Genomic DNA, 23,573 nt, shown 5'->3' on the forward strand with positions numbered 1-23,573 from the left:
GGCACAAGCCCAAAGCACCCTTCTTCGCAACAATTTCAAAGTTTTTGTGTGTGATCACATAATCAGGTTTACTGCTGCCATTTTTAAATTAACTAGTGTTTCTTGATGCTTCTGGGTTCTGACTTCTCATACAGTGAACACAGACAGACAGAAATCACATACACTAAAGTTTGTCTGAACTTCTTCTAAAGGTAAAAAGTGAAGGGCCATTCTAAGGGGTCACCCCTCCATGCTCAGGAGTGCATGAGGGAATAAAGGATAAGACTGTCAACCTGACCCCCGCACACATACACCTCAGGCTACATCCTAGCCTCCCCTGGAACACACCTACAAACCAGGGACCCCTCAGTGGTCCAAAGCCACCCATGTGACTCTGCCTCCATGTGGATGTGGCAGCTACCAGGATGCCCTGCTTTCCCTGTTCTTTGTAAAAGGACCCAATTCCATGCATGAGGAGGGCTGCCCCGAGTCCAGCCAGAGGCCCGCAGTAGTTGTTCAAAGGGAAACCGGTGGTGCCCCACACAGCTCCACAGGCCAAGTTTCCCCTGGGAAACTCAGTCTGGACTGGCACTCCTGCCCAGCCTAAAGCTGCCCAAGACTACCCAGCCCAGAATCCCAGGAGACACTCAGCTACCACAGGAAAATCCTAGTGCAGAAGCAGGCCCAGGCAGACTAACAGAACCAAGGGGGGGATGGCTGAAGACAGCAGATAGAAAGCAGTGCCTCCATATCCACTGGATGAATCACTGGGGTGAATGACACAAGCCAACAAGGACCCCTGGAAGCTCCTGCCCCTCCCTGAGTCAGATCTCCAGGCAAGCTGAGTAAGCGTCTCCAACATTCGCACCCTGATCCCGGAGCCTGGGGACATGTGACTTTTCATGGCAAACAGGATTTTGCACAGGAGTGAGGAGGTTATGCTGGAATATCCAGAGAGCCTGAAGAGTACACGAGTCCCTTTTTACAGGTAAAAAGGCTTAGAAAGAAGAGCAGGGGACCACGGCAAGGCCAAGGTCTCTAGAGGAAGAAAAGCCAGGTACCAAGGGACGCAGGTGCCTCCAGGAGCTAGAAATGACATCTTCAGCTGGGGTCCCTTGAGGACCTGCCCTCCCACAGCTTGACCTCAGCCCAGTGAGACAGATTCCGGATGTCTGATTCTCAGAACTGGAAAAGAATCAGTTTGTTGGTCCAAGACACTGCACTGTGGCACCTGGTGACAGCAGCCACGGGAAGCTCATAGAGGTGCCCACTAGTGAAAGAGGCGTGACCAACAGTCACTCCAGGGCCATCTCCTCCTGGAAGTGAGGGGCTCCTGGGTGGCCCTGGGCCCAGCCCCCGTGTTACTCTGCTGGTCACAGTCCTTGCGGCCTATCTTGTGGTGATTGCTCCCGGGCCAGCTCCTGGCAGAAGGGGACTGTCCCTCCCATGGCCTTGGCAGCCATTCCACAGGAGAACTTAGGAAAGTCACAAAGCCAAATGGTACTGCAGTGGAGGGGGGCCTGACTGCTCTGTTTTCCAGAGAGATGTTATCCACTGCTCTCCAGATCAAACAGGCATCGTCTTATTGAGAACCCGTACCTGACAGCACTGTGAGCATTTCTGAGGAGGAGGTGACCCAAGCCCCCACATAGGCCCTGGCCCTCCTCAGGCCAGTGTCCTCACCCCACAAGCCTTGAAAAGCACACCCGCCTACCCTTTTAGGGACTGCCTGCCCCCTGCTGTCCCTATCGCCTGTCAGGTTCACACTGGAGATCTGAAAGGCCCTCGCAGCCCTCTGTAGAAACATTATCCAGAGCTGAGCTGTCAATATAGTCCTGAGAGACTGTGAGCTCCCTGAGTCAGCACTAACCCTTGGAGAGAATCTGTCCTTAACTGAAAGAAATAGAACCTCCCTTGCAGAGAAGATAGCCTAAAGAGACACTTTGTAACCCCAAAGAAGTAAAATCTCCATAGGAATCCCATGCTGGAGGGAGGGAAGGTCAAAGCCTTGGTGCCAGGGAGAGGAGGAGCTTGGGAAGACCACACAGGGTCAGACCACCCTTCAGGAGAGACTGGAGCAGAGACAGGAACTGATCAGTGATGGAGAGGACCACGCCCTGACCGGGACTGCTTAGTTACGCATACCTCCTGCCCTGTTTGTGCCTAAACTTCATGTTAGTAGTTCTAAGATGGACTTGGGGTTACTGGACCCTTTTGTGGACTATTACTTTAACTGTGTAAATATGTGTTACATTTGTTAATGCTGCAGTGTTTAATTGTGTAAAGATGTGTTGCATTTGTTTCCCCTTGCCTGCCTAAGGCACCTGATTGGTCTAATAAAAAGCTGAACAGGTGAAGGATAGGCGGGGCTGGCAGGAGAGAGAACAAGTAGGAAGAGAAATCTAAGCTCAAAAGAAAGAGAAGAAGGAGAGAATGAGGGAGAGAAAGAGACATGTCTGGGGCCAGAAGCCAGGCAGCCGACAGACAGACACAGAACAGAACATACAGAAAGGTAAAAAGCCCCGAGGCAAAACACAGATGAAAAGAAACAGGTCAATTTAAGTTAAAAGAGCTAGCCAGAAATGAGCCTAAGCTAGGCCAAGCATTCATGATTGGGAGCTGGTTGGTGGCTCAAAAGAGAAAACCTGGTACAGGACCCTTTTATATGTTCCTCTTCCCAATGTGGCCACACTGAATAAATCTCCTTTCTCTACTTTTCGTGATTATTTGTCTCTTAAACCAGTGTACTGAGGACAGGTGGCAATTGGGATTGTGAGAGCCAGGCTCATACCCTACAAACTCTTGTAACAGAAAGGTCCCGAGGAAGGACCAAAGGGCCACTGGGAAGAATAAACATTAGAAAGAAAACTGGACAGATTCCATGCTTTGAACCCAAGAAAAGGGACCATGGGCTCTCTAGAGAGCTTTGAACCCAAGAAAAGGGACCATGGGCTCTCTAGAGAGGACAGGAAGAAGCCTGAGCTGAGTCAGGCACCCATTCCCGGTGTACTGTTCCGACAACTGGAAGGCAGCGTCATCACAGCCCCCTTACACATGAGGAGACGGGCTTAGACAGGCGAGTTCACGGCTAATAGTGACTAATTCACACCCATGCCACTCTCTTCTTCCCACTCAGGAAGCCAGAGGGGACAGACAAGATGTCCAGAAGGGGGCAGCGAGAGCCCTCCTGGTGGAGATGTCCAAAGATGAGGGCCAGGTTTTTTCTCCTCAACTTCAGCCAAGATCCTCACCTTCCCTGCCTGCTTCCAATCTACAAGACGAGAGCTTAGGATGAGGTCTTAGGGACTTCATTTCTGCAGATTTAATCAATAAATGTTTGCCAAACACCCGGTGTATTCCAGAGGCAAAAAGACAAATGTCATCTCCAACAATATTAAACTGTAGTGATTCATTTACAGGTAACAGGGAGAGGAAACCAGAGGCTGAAATTTCACAGTGGTGCCAGGCTCAGGGAAGCCTGCTCCCCAGAAATGAAGACTTGGGGTAGGGGGGGGTGTGATGGAGGGCTTACCTGTAAGTTTGATTAAGGGGTGCCTGGTATGCCCTCATTCACCCTCTGCTATGGGACTAAAACGTGGTCTTCACCAAAGCTGATAATCTCCAAGATCCCTGGGTACTAACACTAGAACGAGATAGTGCCAGGATAGTTTGCGGCACAAGGCACAATTATGGCCTGCGGAAGCTGCATGGCTGAGCGGCAAAGGAGACCAGGGTTGGAAAAGGGAGAGCTTGCCCATTCCCTAAACCTGCAAAGCCGGCGTCAGTACAAACTTCCACGTGAGCCGCGAACGCATCTCCCCGGACCAAGGCAAGATTAGACACACCGGGAACCCGGACAGCAGCATGGGTTGCAATTCCGAGCAATGAAGGAAGGGAGGTCGACCCTGCGCCCCGAGTGCTGGACATGGATAGGGCCAGGGGCCTCACAGTGCATCCAGCGCCGCAAGAACCTGATCGAGCTGCACGTTCTAGGGCTGGGAAAGATGCACGCACACCAGGCCGTGAGCATCTTCGAGGCTCTGGTGAGCACACCGCATCCGTTTTGGTCCCGGATTGCTGCGGGAACCGGGTCAGAAAACCCGAGGACTAACCGAAAAAGACCCCGACGTCCAACTTCTGCTGGCAACCAGGATGCACCAACAGCGACGCAAGGGGGAGACAGCGAAACCCACGCGACCCAGGCCCACCCCTGCGTTCCGTGCCGTGCCTTGCAAACACCAGGTCCTTAGTAAGAAGCAATATGTACAGCCCCACCCGGGACCCTGAGGTCTCTTCGCGCCTTCGTGCCACCCGCGCCTCCAAAACACGCAAACTTCCCCCGCACTTGGTTCAGTCCACCGCTGGCGTGTTACCTAGGAGACGGGCACCGGATCCACGCTTCCGAGGACGTCCCGCACCGTGGATCCAGCGATCGGGCAGCCGGTGCCCAGAGAAACCCAAGGTCTCGTGGACTCAGCACCGGCCAAGGGGGGCAACAATCCGCCGCCACCCACGCGAGGAGCCCCGGCCTGAGGGACACCGCGCACTCACCCCAGAACCCGCCTCGCGTCACTTTCTCCGTCAAAGCCGCGCGGCCAATGAGAACCCGAGTCCAAGGACCCTGACTCCGCGCGCGCCAGCCAATCGGCGCGTCGGCGGGAGCAGCATGATTTGCATGGACTTCAATGGCCTCCGCCAATGAGACTGTGACTGGCGTGAGCCATAGCCAATGATAGGCTGCTAGGGGCGTGGCCGCGGGCGTCCCACGAGGTAAAGATGCTGCGGGCGGAACCTGCGGGAGCTAGCGGGATTCGGGGGCGCTGAAGTCGCAAGGGCAGGGCGGGAAGGAAGATCCGGAACGGGGCGCGGGATCCGGAGCTGGAGGCCCCCAGGTGAGTGCAGCTGGGAGACCCCAGCGGGCACCTGCGAGGCCGCGCTGTCGCGGGTACCGCGGTCCCTCTCCATCTCCTCTTCCCCAGTCCTGCATCCCTGCCCCCGCCGCGGTTCTCACCTCCTCTCCAGCCTCCCCACCTCCTTCTCCACAGTCTCCCTGCCCCCACCCCACCCTCTCTGCTTCCCTGTCATCCTGCCCCACCTTTCAACCGACATCCCAGACCCCAAGCCCAAACTTCATCCCCGGCTCTACCCCTTCCCGCCCCGTATCCCCACCTCGCCCTCGCCTCTCTGCTTCCCATCCTCTCTCCCGGCCTCTGCGCACTCCTAGTAGCTGTCTTCTCCATCTCTCTCCTTGTTGCTCCTCTAGACTCATCCTTCGTCCTTGCTGCCTGCCGGGTGTCCCTTTCGTCTTGACCCTAGCTTCCCACACATTCTGCTCCTAGCCCCTTCGATCCCTGGCACCACCACCACCACCACCACCACCACCACCACCACCACCACCACCGCAATGCTCTGTTTTACGGTGCTCCTCAGCACCTTGACACTCGTTGCATCTACACCTTGTCGTCCCCCCTCCCCCCCCCCCCCCCCCGCCTCTGTCCCTAGACCTCTAACCCAACCCTCAGCTTCTCCCCTATGCCCAGGCCCTGGCAGTAAGCACATCCCCACCTCCCTACCTGCTGCTACTGCTGCTACTGCTGCTACTGCTGCTACTGTGCTGCAGGATGCGGAGCCCAACTGCTGCACTGCTGCCTGCTGCAGTATCTGCAGCAAGGTGTACCTGCCCACCTGCCCTCCCTCCCATCTGGAACACCCTACCTGCTTCTCCTGGCACTTGTCCTGGGGTCTCCTGAAGGATGCCTCCCAGCACCCTTTGCTGCCTGCCTAAGGGCTACCATCTATCTCCCTTCTCACCCATCCCCCCGTTGCTGCTCAGTCTCACTTTGTGATTCAGCATTTTTGGGGTTGATAACTTTCTTTGCTTACTGGTGTGAAAGGGACCTGTCTTAAAGGCAGGTGGTCTGGACTCCAAAGGTATGAGGGTCATATCAGAAACCAGACTTGGGCTGCCCATTTGGAAGAGGGGCGGGAGCCAAGGACCCACCAGTGGAGGTTTGCCTCTTGCTCCGTTCCATTTGTCTGCCCTGTGTTGAACCACATCCAAGGGGAGATGACATAAGTAATAGCTCTTGGAGAGATGGACTATTAGCATTTATGGAAATTAATACATCTCCATCGAAGAGCAGGAACACCAAGTTCAGGCCACAGCTGTCCCACTATCTGTCGCTTCAAGGTTTCTTCTTTCTTTGCAATTTCTCCTCCCCCTCAGAAACTCCAGCCCCCGACTCCCTTCAGTGCCAAGAATAAGCTTCCACTCTGTGCTTAAAGCGACACTCGGACCCAGCATTGCAGGGTTTGGGGACCTGTGTGTGTGAAGAGTCCCATCGATCCACCTGCTTCTTTCTTGGCAGACGTGTGCTCCGCAGAGCCCAGCTAGTATGCTACTACTGGGGTCCTGGCCTCATGCTTTTTTAGCGTCGAGTCCTCAAAGTGCACTTGACTTTTGAGGTCCTCTTGGTCAGGTCCAGCCTGCAACCTCCCCAAGGGAAGCTGTTCAAGTCTACACCAGCTTTGTGCTGGGCTGTGGCAGGACCCTGTCTGGAAAGCAGCCTGGGGGAGATTCCCCCTCTAAAACAGAGATTCACCCTTTTTGCCTCTTTGCCACACCAGTCAACAAATGCCTTGTGGGTGCCAGTCAGGATCTAGGTACTGAGCCAGGCAATGGGCAGAGAAAGGTGTCATGGAAAAATGTGAAGCCCTTTTCATAGAGTCCAAAATGTTGTGAGTGTGGATGTGGAGCCTGGATGAGGGACGTGTATCTAAAAGCAGTAACCCATAGAAGATGAGGAACTGTGACACTCAGGACACGTGCTCTGGAGCCAGAGAGCCAAAAGTCCTGTGGCTGGCCCACTCAGGAAATGCCCTACCCTTGGGCTGGCTTCTCTGTCTTTTCATTCTTCACTCACGTCAAGTGATTGGGAGGAAACGACAGGCGCCATGTTGACATGCAGCTCCTGGGAAGGGCCTTGTGTTTGTGGGTACTCGGCATGGAAACTAGGCACACGGGAAGGACGGCCTCTGCTGGTCTTGCAGTGCTGGGAAATGTGTTTCCGTGTCTGAGGACACTGGCTGGAAGGGACGTATGTTTGAACCTCGGTTAAATTCTCGGCAGTCTTTATGTCACCAAAAGCCCCAGAGCCAGAGTGTTGTTGTAGAATTGAGTAAGGAGACAGAGCAGCAGCTGTTACAGGCAACATCTGGAAAGGTGGACTAGAAGTATCCAGACCAGAGACACCGTGCCTCCCTCCACCATCTCTCCCAGCAGCCAGGAAGTCTCCCTCACCTTGTAGGGATGAAGACTCTAAGGTTACAAGAGTCGTGACCACCCAACAGCCAGCCGTATCCTGCCCCAGAGGACAGAGATTCATTTTTTTTCAAGGCCGACAGAGGCAGTGATGGAGTAGGGCAGACCACATGCTTGACACTTACCTGAGCCTAGTTCACACCATGGCTGTCCAAGCTGGAAGAAACCAGCACCCCAAGGACACAATGGCTGCCCTTTGGGAAGGCCACTGGTGAGGTATCACTGACATTTCTAGAAGCTCTTATGGTGTGTCAGAATCACATAACCATCTCTCAGGAACGGGGGAGAGATCACTGACCACAACAAATTCTCAGGGCCTCCAGTCAGCCCAACCTGGAAAAGTTCCAGCACAAGATGCTGTTGTTCATGCCCATGTGTTTAGAGGGGGAGGCAGGAAGCTGGCTGGGGCTCTGGTGAGATGAGGGAGAGAAGGGGGTCCTCACTGGAACTGTACTGTGGACCTTACTTCACATCCAAGTCTTGGGAATAACTCTGTGGAACAGGCTTATTAACCTACAGAGGAAACTGAGGCATAGAGTGGTCAGGAGACACACCCTGGCCTCCCAGCTAGTGAAGAACCTTGTTCTGCCAGGACTAGGTAGCACATACCCACTGCATGATCCTGCCAAGCTCCAGCAAATGTCAGAAACCCTCACTTCTATGGGATGAATCTTCCCAGATGTCCAGGAGGTCCAAGGTCCCAAGAGATATGGTTCCTGCACTGGATATGGCTGTCTTTGGAGTGGGTCTGTCAGGAGTTAGGTCCTTGATGTCACTGGGGTGGGCTCTTTTGGCTCGTCCAGCACCAAGGAGGCAAAAAGAACGAGAGAGAACACTGAGTCAGGTGGGAACCCTTCTGTCTCCATCCCTTCTGTGTGAGTTCGGCCTGAGCTCTGCTCTGAGCGGCTTCCAGGCCTCTGCATCCTCCACCACATGCTGGTGAGCTCCTCAAGGGCTGGTGCTCAGAATACACTGGCCTCCCTGGGTGTGTCCTGCACCAAGACGTCTCAGTTCCTAAACTCATCCTCTTACTGGATGGGGTCTTAACAGACCTCCCCCTGCTCTGCCAAATGGTGTGTGGTTAGCGCCCAGAGATCTGGGGGGTAGCTCTGTGGGGTTGTGACTGTCTTACCCGGTTTAGCATGCTCTCTTGAGCTTCCTCATGTACGTAGTCAGTCTTCTCTCTTTCCAGCATGCAGGAACCTGCAAGTTGGCTAGGTCCAGGTAGGTGGGATTGGGAAAAGGGAGACCGTGAAGAAAGGATGGAGCCCATGCCCCTTACTTCTCACCTGCAATCCGGCTGTAGCTAGGACGGTTTTCCTTACTGTGGTCTCACTGAGCCGTTAGGATCCATCACCCAACCCAGTGGCTGAAAGCCACACGTCTTGGTCTGTTTTCAGTTGCTATAACAAGACACTTGTGACTAGGTTTTTACAAAGGACAGAGGTTGGCAGTCTTCTGCAAATTCACTGACAAACGTGCCCACTTTCTGGATTCTAAGTCCCAAAAGTTTTCTTCTCCCTGGCCCCTCTGTCTACTTTCTCCACACGTTGGCTGAACCTCTAAGTCCATTTGCCCTGGACACCCGGGGCATATTCTTCCTTCCTCTCTCTCCCCTTCTCCCCATCTGAATCCCAGTAAAATTATCCTTGTTCTGTCTGTGAAAAGAAATAAGAAGAAAAGAAACAATAATGCAAGTTTATTTGGCTCAGAGTCCTGCGGGGCTGCAGAATCCAAGAGCACTCGTTTAGTGAAAGGGCTGCATCGTAGCCTGGCATGGGTCATGGCATCATAGCCTGGCATAGGGCATGGCATCGTAGCCTGGCATAGGGCGTGGCATCGTAGCCTGGCACAGGGTGTGGCATCAAAAGGCAAGCAAGCATATGTCGGCTCAGATCTCTTCACTTTATCAAGCTCCACTAGCCCTGTCATGGGGTCCTACCCCAATGCCATCATCTGACCCCGATTGCCTCCCAATCACCCACCTCCACAAACCATCAACAAAGGTGTCAGAGTCTGAATGAGAGTGGCCCCCCCGCCGGGCTCCCGTTTTCAACACTGGGACCTTTAAGAGATAGGAACTAGCTGGCAAAAGTGGGTTTCTAGGGACGAGCCTTTGAAAGCACAGCCCAGGCTGGTTCCTGTGTCCACCATGTAAGATGCATCGACCACAAGCTCACAGGGCCGTGAACTCTGCCATGTCTTCCCTGCCGTGATGGACTGGGGCGCTCTAGACTGTGAGCTGTAATAAGTCTCTCCTTCAATGAGTTGTTTTTGTCGAGTATTTGGGTCTCTTGACTCAGAAGTCATGAATGTCCTAAGAATGTGAGGTCTGAAGACACCAGCAGCCCTCTCAGCTCTCCCCAGTGAGTGAGCCACTCCCTGGCCCCTTGGTTACTGTGGTCTTACCCTCCGGGCCCCTCTGGGTCCAGCCTTGGTACTTCACTTCAGTGGAGACTTTGTTTTCCAGCCTCTGGCTGTCTTCCCAATATAATTCATGTCTCCCTCCTTCTTATGTGGTAGACAACCCCTCAAGAGCACACCTAGGACATTCCTGACACAATGTCAGAGTGTCAATCAGTGTCAGCGCCTCCCACTTTCAGGCCAAGTCTGAGCCTCAAGCATAGCACTTTCTGGAACCCAGTATAGTTCCCAAGAACAAAAGCAAAGTAACTCAGACCCTGAGACAGCTGGGAGACCCAGCAGGCTGATTCTTAGGTCGAGGGGGAGGGGAACAAGAGTACCTGTTGCCCTGGTCTCCCTTGCCTCAGAGATGGAGGGCCAGCGAACCTGCCCACATCTGTGTGTCTGCTTGAACCTTGCAGCCCTTGGGCAGAGGGGCTGTAGATGCCACTCCTTAAGGCACTGTGGCATGTTTTCACCTCCTATCCCTTCTCAGCAATTTCATGATCCTTCATCAAGATCAGACCTTGGTACCCACAAGCTGTCAAACACAGCCCAGGGCACAAGGATCTAGAACTCTGCCTAGAATCCCAGCCATCCTAACTGGCAGTGGCAGTGGGGGCTCCCCAGAAGGAGTTCCCTTCCCGCCTCTTCTCAGCGTAGGAGGGCTGGGATAACTAGATGTGTGGACAAGGAGATTACCATGAATCTACTCGTCAGAAGAAAAAAAAAGTTTAAAGCCTTATTTTAAACCTATAAATACCATCAATACGTAATGGCCTTACCAACAGACATGGGAGGGGCTGACAGGAGCAAGACCTACCCAGCTCTGCCTCTGGGGCTAAGAGTCAGGATGGAGACTCAGTGACCATGAGCCTGAACAGAGAAGACCCTGCGGATGGAGAGGAGAGATGGGCAGGGACGTTGATGCAGACCTTGAAGACAGGCAGGGTTGTGATAAGCAGAGGTAGGAAGCAACTGTCTGGAAGGACCCCTTCGGGGTAAGGCCATGGGGGATGGGTCACTGGGACAGCTGAACCATGGTGAGAATCTAGAAGGATCTAAGACAGGCGTGTGAACATGGATAAAAAGGATGGGTAGAAAGGTGCTGAGGTGTTCCTTAGAGCTAGACAGTGGTGGGGAGAACAGAGGGAAACGCAAGAGCCCACAAACTCTTCCTGCTGGGTCCCTGTGGACTGTAGAGACCATAAGAAGCAGGCCAGAGAGGGACTCCCAGATAGAAGGGCTGGACTGGGTCGTGGTCTTACAGTTTGTGCCCGGGAGCATTGAGAAAGTAGTGCTGAGGTTCAGCTGAGACTTGGAATAGACAGCCAGTCACCCCAACCCACCTGGCGTTAATTCTGAGAGAGGGAGAGAGAGAAAGAGAACACACCCAGGGTGTGGATGCTGCATTTAAGTAGGGGAGGTGAAGGGAAAACCTGGATTATTCCATAGTCTAGGGAAGAAAAGGAAAGGTAGGGCCAGGTGAACAGGGACAGATGAACAGACTGAGTTGAGAGAGGTGTAGAGTCCTGTGCAGAGGTGGCGTGTAGTTTCGAGCAGCTGCCCAGGCGCCAGGCTCCTCACTGAAGGCCCTTGTCTCTCTGTCGTGCATCAGGTTGATGCAGAAGCAATCCTGGGAGTTAATGTAGCTATCTTAAAGTGTCTGAACTGGTGTGTGGTGGGATCAGGACCTAGATCCCAGCACTCTCAGGCTGACCCTATGGACACTGCTGCCTGGAGGGTTCTAGATTTTGACAGCAAGAAAAGAGAAGGCAGGTGAGGAAGAGCCGGGCTCATGAAGTGACAGTCTGCACACAGCAAAGTCATATTTCTGTCCAGCACCCATCGATGCCACAGCCTTGTGTCTGGCCTCTTGCAGATGATTTCCGTAGTGTGTTCTTCTGTTTCTTAACTTGCTGTGGTGCTTGGGGGACACTTTGGAACTATGTGGTCATGAGACATCCATTAAGCCTTCAGTGGCCCTGCTTCATGCAGCCACAGAGCAGCGAACATGGACTGTGTGACATCCCAGTAGAGCCAAGTCATGGGTGCCCCTATTGGGTCTGCAGAGCCTGGGGTCTGAGCAAACCAAACAGACTGAGGATCCCCCATGGAGCTGGGTGGACCCCATCGTTCACAGTTTTCAGAAACCTAGATCTAGGGGTTCCAACCCCATGCTTTGAGAAATACTTCCTAGTTATTTTGGTCTGTTGGTGAACTTCCTAACTCTACTTTTCCTTAAAGCTACATGACACTCAAGGGAACATTTTCTGATGGTTGAAAGCTCCGGGGGAAGGGCATTCACCAAGGTTTCATTAATTCTCAGTAATGTGCAAAGCCCATGTTCTACTGGAATGGGCCGCTAGCTTTCATCAGCTTTGAATCTAAAAGTGTGCCTGTATCCTGATGGCAGAGCTGAGCAAGAGGCTGTTGCTAGTTCCCCAGGCATCTTGCCTGGGAGTGTGCACAGGGGTGCTGTTGGTCCAGCACCTGGGCAGAGCTGTGTAGAGGGACTGACTGGTCACCGTATACAGGACTGGTTCCCTGCTGTTCCCGACCGTGCCCTGGCTATCCATGCCCTGTGTCTCCCTTTCTCTGCCCCTCTCCTCTCCTACCTGTGCTCAGGTGGCTCTGCTCACCTCCCTGGGGGTATTGCCTTTCCCTGGCAATGAGTAGAGGGTATTTCTAGTCACCCAGGCCAAGAGGTGTTCAGGTGTCATGGACAGGAGTCTCGGGGCCATCTTGCCCCCTTTCTTCTGCGGAGGATGCAGTGCCTAGAGCAGGGTTGCGGATCCTAGCTCTTCCCGAGGGGACACAGGTGTACTTCACTCCTCACAGGAGAGCAGGCGTGAGCCTCCTTGTTTACATCCTGCTGTTTGAGAGGCAGAGGCTGCCTCTGGGGACCTCGGTGCCTACGCTGAGGCACCTAGAGGCTCTGGGGATGCTGCTGTGCCTTCTCCTCATCCTGACAGTTTGAGAATAACCATGAGAGCACATGGGCCAGCTCCTATGGGGCATGGACACTGTCTCACTGGTACGTGTAACAGTCACAGCGGGCCTGAGTGGACGCCGTCCAGAGGAAACTGGCTTAGCCAGAAAGGGCTTTTTCGAATGGAGGCTGACCCCCGGGGCCTGATGCTGGCCTGGGGAGCTGTGGTGGTGTGCAGGGCATTCTGCCTTCACCCACTTCTGCTCTGTGGTGAGGGTTCTGACTGGGAATGTCACTCTCCACGGGAACCGTCCATTGATGGTTGCTCCCCTCAGGAACCCTGACAATGGGGGAAGGAACTTCTGACCAGAGGACCAAGGGCTCCATGGGCCATGGAGAGGTCTGCTGTTCAGGGGACATGGCGGCACAGTGTCTTTGGTGGAATGAGGAAAGCAGAGGTGAGCTAGGCCTGAAATCCATGGCCTGGAGGTGACATTGAGACTGGAGGAGACAATACAGGGGGTTGGGACTCATTGGGAAAGGACTTGTCCTTCTGAGTTACCAAACATCTTGGGTCCCAAACATCTTAAAAAAAAAAAAAATGTCCAGCCTCCTGTGGCTGAGATGGTCCACTTCCTTAGTGCACGAGAGAAGATGCCTGGCCAGGGTCACCTCACCTCAAAGCCCCAAGTACAGCCTCTGAGCCCACGGCACCCTCAGGGAAGGTCACAGGCCCTAAGCTGTCTATAATGAGCACCCTATCTCCAGACACCCACACAGGGCCCATGTCTCACTTACACCAGAAGGTTCTGGCAAAGCCCAGTGGGATGCTGCAGGTGGGGGATGCTGTGGGAAGGGTTTCACCCCACCCTGTGGCAGCTGATAACCATGGTAACTGTGGAGAGCTTCTGGGGTGTCCCAGCCACCTGCTGGATTGTATGGGTGCCCAGCCCAGGTCTGGCCAGGCCCCAGGGTACACCATGTGGAGCAGTGGGAGGTAGGGGGAGCCCTAAGCCAGGGGACCCTCCTCGCAGCTCTTGGCAGGGACAGGAGAGCACCTGTCCCCCATTCAGCGGGTCCAGCTCTTTTGTTCCATGTTAGAGCTAAGGTCCTGGACTCCTGTGACCAGTGGCCTGCGGCTCCCTCCAGACTCTTCACCTCCGTGATGCCTGTAAGTTAGCCTCTTCCTTTTAAGGAGAGGAAAACGGAGGCTGAAGCAGAATCCTATGTGTTGATAGAGCTGGGGTCGCCATGCTCCTGACCCAGCGCCCTGTGTGGAGCTGGGGTCGCCAGGCTCCTGACCCAGCGCCCTGTGTGGAGCTGGGGTCGCCATGCTCCTGACCCAGCACCCTGTATGGAGCTGGGGTCACCATGCTCATGACTCAGCGCCCTGTGTGGAGCTGGGGTCACCATGCTCCTGACCCAGCACCCTGTGTGGAGCTGGCGTAGGGCAAGAGGCAGACATGGGTGGGTGATCCTCTTCCACTACTCCTGGATAGAAATCAGACCTGTGCTAGACCCTCCCCAGAACCCTATTCTGTGCAGCAGATAAGTCCGTGCCTCCCTTCCAGGCTCCATTCTCTAGGGAGCCGTTCATGCATGATAGTGAGTTTCATTGGCACAAGAGGCAGCCCACTACAAAATGCAGCAGGCACCATGTGCCTTTGGCCAAGTGCACACTAACCAGACCCAGGCTGATTTCACAGACTCTAAAAAGCCCAGATTCCCTGAGCGTCTGCCAGTCCTCCTCTGACCCAGGTATTGCTGCCCCTGGTAATGGGCAGAGCTGAGCTTGGGGACAGGTCACAGCCCTGTGATGCTTCTCTGCCTTGTCTCCTCTACCCTGAGGAGATGACTTGTAATGTGTCTGTCCCCTGAAGAAGCCTCAGGACAAAAACCTCCACCTTGGTGATCCTCCGGGAGCTCATCCTCCCCAGGCTAGCCCTGGCAGGCAGAAGGAGACCTTCACAGCCATCGAGAGCAAGAGACTTGGATGATACTAACCATTGTGTTGAAGAACTTTTCCCAAGGTTTCTTCCCACTCCCCAGGGCACAGTTTTGTTTAGAGCACTCTGAGCCACAGGAGGCACCAAGGTGTGGCCAGAGATGACAGGAGACAGGGACACATCCCTGAGACAAGGAGGCTTCAGACACAGTGCCTGCACACGGAAGTTGTCCTGAAGCTGGCATCTCAGTCGGATGGTGTCAGTATGGTTGGGTTGACCCTGCAATGTCCGCATTATTCTGCCAAAGCAGGACACGGCTCGTATTTTTGTAGTAGAGACATGAAACTGTGCAGCCCTGACTCTCACTCTGCAGAAGCTATCCCAGGGCACCCAGACCAAGTGTTCCCAGGAGACAGGCAGAGGAGGCCAAGCAGCTCCCAGCAAACCTGGGTAGAGAGGAGTGGACAGCTGAACATTTGCCCTCACTGGAGGAAGAGCCCCAGCTGACCCTGAGAGCTAAGGACAATGACTGTGCCAATTACTGCCATCCGTATTGTGGTCACTCATTTAGATTGGCAGCTGGCCTTCGCTGTGGGTTAGCTCTTGAGATGCTTAACGGCTCAATACCTTACATGTACTTACTGTTAACCCTCTAGCTACCCCCACCTATTCAGCCCCCGGTGGGATTGTCTTCACACCACAGGGGAGAACTGGTCCTAGACCTAGGCCTTGCCTGAGTCACACAGTTAGCAAAGGACAGAGTTCTTTGGTGGTGGACTCCTCGAAGCCTACCAAGGGTGACCATTCCAACCTATGGTCCATATGCAGCCCTGTATAGCTGTGACTGGATCGCAACATAGAACCATAAATTTACTTAAAACATCATTAGGAGATTATTGTTTTGCATTTTTTATAATTCTTTTGGGGGTTCTGAGGCATGAACTTTATATAAGACAAAGCCATGTCCCAGTATCACGTAAAATAAATGTCTGTATGCACTTGTGACCACAGACTAGGTTGGACACCCATGAGATAGATGCCCCAAGGGCTACCCCCTCAGCCAGGCAGGTGCTCACTCACTCATGACCTCATTCCTGGGCCAGTGGCACCACAATGCTTAGAAGCAATGAAGTGACATGGAGGCCCCCAGCTGGCTGCCCGTGCTTGCTCATATCTTCCAGGCAAGAGGTTTCTGTTTGGTTCCCCAGCCTACCTGAGGGGGTCTTTCTTTCTCTCCTTCACACGTGGACACTCAGACCTCCACCAGAAAGTGAGGTGTGGTCACTGGTCATCCTCACCTATCTGCTTGTACCCCCTGCAAACACCTAGGTACCCCTGTGCCTTCACCCTACACCGTAACACAAATTGTCCCAAACGAGGAACCGGTCTTGAGTGGCCACATCCCTCCCTCCTGCTTTTCTAAAAGTCACTAGACATTCTTTCTTTCTCTTTCTCTCTCTGTCTGTCTGTCTCTGAGAAAAGGTCTCTCACTATGTAGCTGTGACTAGCCTGGAAATCACTATGTAGAACAGGCTGGGCTTGAACTCACAGAGATCTACCTGCCCCTGCCTCCGTACTACTGAGATTAAAGGTGTGCATCATCATGCCTGGCTCACACATTACGTCTTTCATCTTTGTTCTTCTAAATGAGGCTGTGATGAACATCCATGGACAACTCACTGGTTCCCTTTGGCTGCATCGGATAAGGTCACATAAGCAGGGTTTGGGGATCTAGGCTTCAGACCTGTGTTGCCCAATAACTTTCCCAAATATGCCCACTAGGTCCACGCAAGAACTTCACCACAGTATTTCCCTGTTAATTATGTGCTGTTGAAGACAGCACCCCACGGTTTTTCTTTCTCGTCTACTTTTACTCATCGAGGCTTTAATGGACGGGGTGGAGTGCAGCTGGCTTTCAGATTGCTGGTGGATGCTACATGTACAAGGAATTAATCTTTCATGCTTCGGTCACGTGACGGTGCTGAGAGGGTAATCCTCTTTGAAACCGTTTGTTATTTATTCGTACTGTCCCCTGGAGAGCAGGGATGAGCCTGGCGTGCTGGGCTGGCACATGGGAATACCTGGAGAGCAGAACCCTCCAGCACACCTCCCTCTCCCACCAAGTGGGCAGCAAGGGGAAGCTGGGGCCGTATCGCTCCAGACCCTAGTATAGTCTTCTCCCAGAGAAGGCTGTTTCTTGGCCTCTCTACAACCTATTATGAGTGGAAGGGCTTAAAAGTCAGGGTGTTCCTGATCCCCATCCACACTTCTGTTTCAGCCATTCTGGTTACCTCAGCCTAAAAATATTAAAAGGAAATTATTAGAAATAAACAATTAGTGACTCTTTGTTTTTTGTTTTGTTTTGGTTTTGGTTTTGGTTTTGGTTTTTTTGGTTTTGTTTTGTTTTGTTTTTTGAGACAGGGTTTCTCTGTGTAGCTTCGCGCCTTTGCTAGAACTCGCTCTGTAGACCAGGCTGGCCTCGAACTCACAGAGATCCGCCTGCCTCTGCCTCCCGAGTGCTGGGATTAAAGGTGTGCACCACCACCACCCGTAGTAATTCTTAAGTAACATTTTAGGGTATATTTTTAATTGTTATTTTATTATTGCTAATCTGTTAGTGTGCCTAATTTTCAATTACATTTTACTGTGATCAGAGTTGTATGGAGAAAAAAATCTTGGTACTACTTGAGATTTCAGACATGGGGGCATTTGGGACCCCGTGGATGAGGAGAGCTAGTCCTATTCATTTCCTAGTGCCACAATCAATGTACCCCAAAATAGCGGTATTTCTTCTCCCATCATTCAGGAGGGATGAAATCCAAAGTCTGCATGTGGGCAGGACTGTGCCCTTTGGCAGTCTGGGGACAGGGGATCTTCTTCTGGGTCTTCTTCCTGGTTCTGGTGACTGCTGCAGCCTGTGGTGTTCTTAGCTTGTGGACAGACAGCCTCAGCCTCCTCCGTCACATGCATCTGTCGTCTGTCACCTCTTCTTGTAAAGATATTGTCACTTCAGGTTGGGCCGCACTGATGCAGGGTGAGCTCCTCTCCGGGTCTTTATCTTAAAGATCTCCACAAACCTTTTTGGAGAAGGGACTTAGATGTAATCTTGTGGTGATGACACCCACCGCAGCAGGTTCCCACTACTGATCTCCACCACAGTGCCCACCCCCTCAAACACACACCTTAGTGTTCCATCTGGAAGCTTCCATGGCTTAATTCCTAGTCTAGAGATCATTTTCCCTCCAGCAGGAATTATAAATCAAGTGTTGCAGGCCGAGAAGTGAGTTGGAGTGATAGAATATGGGAATCGAGTGCCGTTATGTGGGATCTTGTCTCGGAAAAAAAAAAAAAAAAAAAAAAAAAACAGCCCTGGGGCCCATTCCAGGGCTGAGTGCCCACCCCATGACTAAGAGTGGGATTCATCATAGGATCTCATCTGCCTGTTCCAGCTGGTAGGTTTGGGAGGTACAACCCCTCATGATGCCGGAAGCTCAGCATCCCAGGCTGGGGCAGGCCTGGCCATCGGTGAGGAGGCAGTCCCACCACAGGTGAAAGAGCATCCCATGGGAGCAGATGGGAGCACCAAGGTGTAAACTTCCCATTTAGGAAGCCAGGCTGGCTGCCTCCTGGGAGGCCAGATTCATGCTGTGGACTTGAGGGAAGGCCCAGGGATGAGTGTCGTAGAGGCTGGAAAATGGAGCCACATCCGGTACCAGAGGCGGATCACTGGCCACAATACCTGGCCAGTGTCTGGTTCTGCTCTGCCAGTGGAAACAGGGTCGGTGTGCTAGTTTCTTTGGGATGGTGCCTGAGGGCCACCAAGCACTGACAGAGCTGCTGAGACATGGATGACAGCAGACTCTGGGGATCAGCCCAGAGCACTTAGCCTTCTTCCAGGCCAGGCACCTGGCTGGACACAGTGGCCAGAGTGTCACTGCCCAGGGATGCTCAGAGACAGGTGGCTCTCATCCAGCAGCTACTGCAGAAATTAGCATCATTCATGAGAGACAACAGCGCTACCCATTCCCCAAGCAAGTGTCTGTCCAGCCACTGTGAGTGCTGAGGCCCAGAGGAATAAGTTTATCCAGAGCTCCAGAGAGCAAGGGACCCCAACCACACCTCGGGGCAGGGATGCTTGGTTACTTGGTAACACTCCCGCTGAAGTTTCTACATTAGAAATGCCCAGACTTTTCCTTCCCTCACCAAGGGGTACACACAGTTAAAACCCACCCTCCAGCCAGACAGCAGCTTGTTCCATCTGTCCATCCCTGCATGGGGCTGGGTGCTGAGCAGTCAATGTCCCCTCCCGCGCCTTGCTGAGTCAGGCACTGGAACACAGTCTCCTAGGGACGACGGATTCTGTTTCCTCCCCAGCCCCCACTAGGCTTCTCCTGCTTTGGCTCACTTAAAATCTCAATCTGGCCATGAGAGGAGACTCAGCATTTTCTTTCTCCCTTTACGGTAGATGTTCCTGCAAGGAGCGGGAGAAACTTGAAGGCTCTGCAGACATGTGTCTCTCTCTGCTGCTCTCTAGCCCTGTGTGGGAGGGTGGTCCTCCTGCCCCTCATCCACCCCACCCTCAGCCCAGCTTCTTGATCACCCACTAGATGTAGAAGTTCCATCTCTGAAATTGCAGGCCAGGTAGACACAACCACAGGGGGCCCAGAAGGGGCTGGGCTACTGCCGCAGTGGCCAGCATTCCAAAGCGCTGAGGTGGATGGGTGCTGCCTGGGATCCTCACAGGTTTACTTAGCTGCCTCCAGGGAGCAGGTAAATGTAGAGGCCAGGAGGGACTGCCTCTCTATTCTGGAGCCTGGGCCATTGGCCCCAAAGATTAGTGGGAAAGACTTAGGTTTTATAAGAAAGACAGCAAGCCAAGTCCATGTCCAGAGATGTGTGATGGCAGCCTGCTCCCCAGGGGTGTATTCCCTAAAGAACAAGGCAGCAAAAGGACAAAGGAATGCCCTTCAAGGGTGCAGAAAAGAGGCTGCAGGAGCAGGGTTGGCCAGAGGGACCTTGTCACAGCTGCCACTATGGCAGATGTCTCCCACCTTGATTGTGCTTTGGGTCCCCCAAGAGGCTCAGGGCAATCCTGCCCTGCTTTTTCTGAGAATAGTTGCAGTAAGCTGTAAGGCAAGAAACCAGGTGTGCCCACAAGTAAGAAGACAAAGGCACCTGGGTACAGGCCACCCCTGGGAAGCAGAAATGGTCCATCTCTTTCCCAGAGCTGAAGGCCACACTGTCTGCACCCATGTTTGAAATGAGCCCTGGATGGACATCTTGGAAATCAGACTGTAGGTCACTCAGATGACATTGTGAGGTTGGCCACTAATCCTCTGGGTCTGGGGGAGGAATCCTGGGCCATTTGTCTTTTCAGAGCAGCGGGAGGCTGACCGGAGGATAGGACAGCTGTGAGGGTCAGTCCCTCCCACAGGCAGGAAGTTCAATGACAACTCCATGGCCTGAGGTGGAGCATCCAACCTGTACACTGTGGGGCAGATGAGCAGGTGGAGATGGCAGGCATTTTGGCTAGTGGGTAGAATGGGCTGTCTGCATGTGTGTGCATGAAGTCAGGAGAGAGGCCCCCAGCCCTGGTCCCCCTAACAGAGCTTCCCACCAGGGTTAGCTCTGTACAGTGTCTTGCCAGGGGTTCTCCCTCAGTGCTCTTGGTCAACTCCCTATAACGGGAGGAAGGCTGACACACTTTCACAGAAGGGATTATAAATTTAGTTTTAAAGAAAAAGGTACTGCAAGATGACCTGGAATTCACTTTCTGCCCTGGGGTTCCACTCTGGCGGGTACATGCCTTCTCCTGGTAATTCTGGGAATGAGGCCATGAGGCCCATGGTCACCAGGGAGCATTTCCTGGCCCTTGGTGTCCCTCCCTCCCTCTGGCCCTGGCAAGTGGTTCTCTTACTTAGGTCTCTAATCTGATGATTCAGAGTGTGTGTGCCTATCACCAGTCCCGCTTCTTGGTTTTTATATTCCTTTTATTCAAAGTTACTTTAATTGTTTGTGTGTTTGTTTTGAGACAGGATCTCACAATGTAGCCTTGGCTGACCTAGAATTCTCTATGTAGACCAGGCTGAACTTGAACTCACAGAGATCGTCTACCTCTGTCTCCAAAGTACTGGGATTAAAGGCATGTGCCACCATGCACAACTAGTTAAAGTTAGTTTTTATTAACTATTCTGAAACAAAACTTGCTATCCCTATACCAAATCCAGTATTTCTTGCCTTCCTTAAGATCTAAACTGAGAAAAATAAATATAAATTTCAGACCCTCTCCAGTGAGACCAGGAGTGCACAGGGCATGGTCTGACAGTCCAGCCTTGTGGGTCCTGGGGACCCCAGGACAAGCACTCAGCTCTTTTGCTGGGAATTCTGCCCCTGCCACCTCCACTCATCCAAGTTCCCTTAGTTCGCAGGTGGAATGCTGATTGAAAGTCATCATGGTGTCAAGGGCAAGCTAAAGAGAGGAACAAAGAGATGGTGACACCCAGGTTGGACAGTCAGTCAGTCCCCTGTAGCTCTCATTGGCTGAGTAGAGAGTGGCTGAGCAGCATCAGTGTCCCCAGGAACTGGGCTAGCATTTCAGTGTCAAAGACTTAAACTAGAAAGCCATAGAGTGTGTTCTTCAAAAAGCACCACTGAGGTCTGGTACAGAATGTCGGGAAGCTCATGAATAGTATTGGCTTTGTCATGGGAATGGCTGCCCCAGCCCTTGATCATACAGGATGTCTTTCAGAAGATTCAAGTAGACAGAGCATTAGGAATGGAAAGTGCAACTCTCTCCATGCTGCTGCTCACCCAAGAGAAACCACTGCGAATAATGAGGATAGCCCCTCCAGACCTGGGGTGTAGCGTCTCTGTAACGAAGCCTGTGAATAGCAGAGTTCCTGGTTCATGGAGAGGCCTAGCATCCCTTCCAGCAGCAGAAACAAGGATAGGGGATGTAGATACGACAACCCAAGAGAGAAGTACACAAGCATGCCTAAGGCAGATACATAAGAAAAGAGGCAAACAAGTGTGCAGGAGGGGGATGAGAACTGGAAATGTAGATGGCATTTAAATGGTAAGCTAGGGATCGGGTTTGAGACTGAAGGTACTAGGCAGCCAACAAAGGTGTTGGAGCAAGTGGTTCTCAACCTGTGGATCACGACTCCTTTCATAGATGTCACCTAAGACCATCAGAAAACACAGATATTTACATTAGTATTCATAACAGTGGCAAAATTACAGTTATGAAGTAGCAGTGAAAGTAAGTTTATAGTTGGGGGTTACCACAACATGGGGAACTGTATTAAAGGGTCTCAGCATTCAGATGGTTGAGAACCCCTGTGTTAGAGTAAGACAGAGGGTATTAGACTAAGGCATAACAAGAGAGATCTGGTGTTGAGAAAAAGACAGTGGTCTCTAATGACAAATGGAAACCATAGTCTGAACAAGAGCTCCCAAAGCAAGTGGTAGAGATGGTTCCAGGGATACCCCTGTGGAACAAGCCAACGCCTGGAACATAGAGTAAAGGGGTGGACAACAGGTATGACTATAGGCCCTTAGCTCTGAAGGCAAGAACTGAAGCTAGAGCAGCGGAATTGTCCTGGGGACTGCTTGGGAGGAGGTGTCCAAGAGCAGACCACTAAACAGAAGTACTGGGGAGAGAGGAAGCTGAGTTGGGGTGGTAGAGGTAGAAACGGCAGAAATAGAGCGGTGATGGTAAAGAAGGATGATGGAGGTCAGGGTGGAGGCGTTAGAGGTCGGAATGGTGGTAGTGGAAGGGTGTGGTGGAGGTGGAAACGGTCATGTTGAGGTGGACATATTGGTAGTAGAGGAAGTGGTGGTGGAGATAGTTGTGCTGGAAATGGAAAGAGTGAAGGTAGTGAGAGTCTTAGAGATAGTCATGACGGTGGAGATGGTCATGGTAATGGCCGTGGTGGTGTTTAATGTGGCAGTGGTAGAGGTGATGCTAGAGATGGTCATATGGAGGTGGTGAAAGTGGAGCTAGTCATGGAGATGCCGGTGGGGTAGAAATAGTGGAGATAGTCATGGTAGAGATGGTGATGGATATGGTGATTGTAGATGTGAAAATGGTGGTGGCGGTAGAGGTGGTGGAGGTGGTAATGGTTTAGGTGGTAGAAATGGAAGTAGTGCTAATACAAAGTCATGGTGGGGGTGGTAGAGATGATAGAGATGGTCATAATAGAGGCAGTAGAAGTGGAAGTGATGATGGCAATGGAGATGATGGTGGTGGAGATGGTTGTGGGTTAAAGGTAGTAGTGATGGCTTTAGTGGTGATAAGGTGGTGGAGATGGCCATGGTGGTGAACATAGTGATATAGGTGATGAAGATGGTCATGGTGGTTGTGGAGATTGGTGGGAGTAGAAATGGTGGAGGTGGTCATGATAGAGATGATGAAGGACATAGTGATAATGGAGGTGGTGAAGATAGTCATGGTGGAGGTGGGAGAGGTGGAGACAGTGATGGTGTTGGAGATGGACATGGTAGAGACGATAGTGATGGGTGTCATAGGAATAGGAGTAGTGGAGAGGGTCGTGGTGAAGGTGGAGATGGTGCTGATGTTGAGGTAGTGGAGACGGTCATGGTGGAGGTGGAGATGGTGTTGATGTTGAGGTAGTGGGGAGGGTCCTGGTGGAGGTGAAGATGGTACTGATGTTGAGGTAGTGGAGAGGGTCATGGTGGAGGTGGAGATGGTGCTGATGTTGAGGTAGTGGAGAGGGTCATGGTGGAGGTGGAGATGCTGTTGATGTTGAGGTCGTGGAGAGGGTCATGGTGGAAGTGGAGATGGTGTTGATTGGTGTTTAAGGTAGTGGAGATGGTCATGGTGGAGGTGGTGTTGATGTTGAGGTAGTGGAGAGGGTCATGGTGGAGGTGGAGATGGTGTTGATGTTGAGGTAGTGGAGAGGGTCATGGTGGAGGTGAAGATGGTACTGATGTTGAGGTAGTGGAGAGGGTCATGGTGGAGGTGGAGATG

General features: G+C 52.5%; 2 protein-coding genes across 13 annotated transcripts in view; one reads left to right on the forward strand and one right to left on the reverse strand.

Annotated features, from left to right (window-relative positions):
- The window catches only part of Nphp4 (nephrocystin 4), a 91,725-nt gene extending 86,009 nt beyond the window's left edge, over positions 1-5,716 (reverse strand). For 3 of the 8 annotated variants that reach the window (XM_052718740.1, XM_052718733.1, XM_052718741.1), the window contains exon 1: positions 4,353-4,467. The gene's annotated coding sequence lies outside the window, so the exon portion shown is untranslated. Of the gene's footprint in view, positions 1-3,511; positions 3,903-3,993; positions 4,015-4,091; positions 4,177-4,352; positions 4,468-5,552; positions 5,634-5,694 lie in introns of those variants that run through there. The other 5 variants (XM_052718739.1, XM_052718736.1, XM_052718738.1 and 2 more) reach the window with 5 other exon arrangements.
- The window catches only part of Kcnab2 (potassium voltage-gated channel subfamily A regulatory beta subunit 2), an 87,749-nt gene continuing 68,934 nt past the window's right edge, over positions 4,759-23,573 (forward strand). For 4 of the 5 annotated variants that reach the window (XM_052718744.1, XM_052718747.1, XM_052718746.1 and 1 more), the window contains exon 1: positions 4,759-4,871. The gene's annotated coding sequence lies outside the window, so the exon portion shown is untranslated. The remainder of the gene's footprint in view (positions 4,872-23,573) is intronic. The other variant, XM_052718745.1, reaches the window with a different exon arrangement.

Source organism: Peromyscus californicus, unplaced genomic scaffold (genome assembly GCF_007827085.1).
Source record: "Peromyscus californicus insignis strain IS unplaced genomic scaffold, ASM782708v3 Scaffold_5__1_contigs__length_169319896, whole genome shotgun sequence".
Classification (NCBI taxonomy): Eukaryota; Metazoa; Chordata; class Mammalia; order Rodentia; family Cricetidae; genus Peromyscus; species Peromyscus californicus.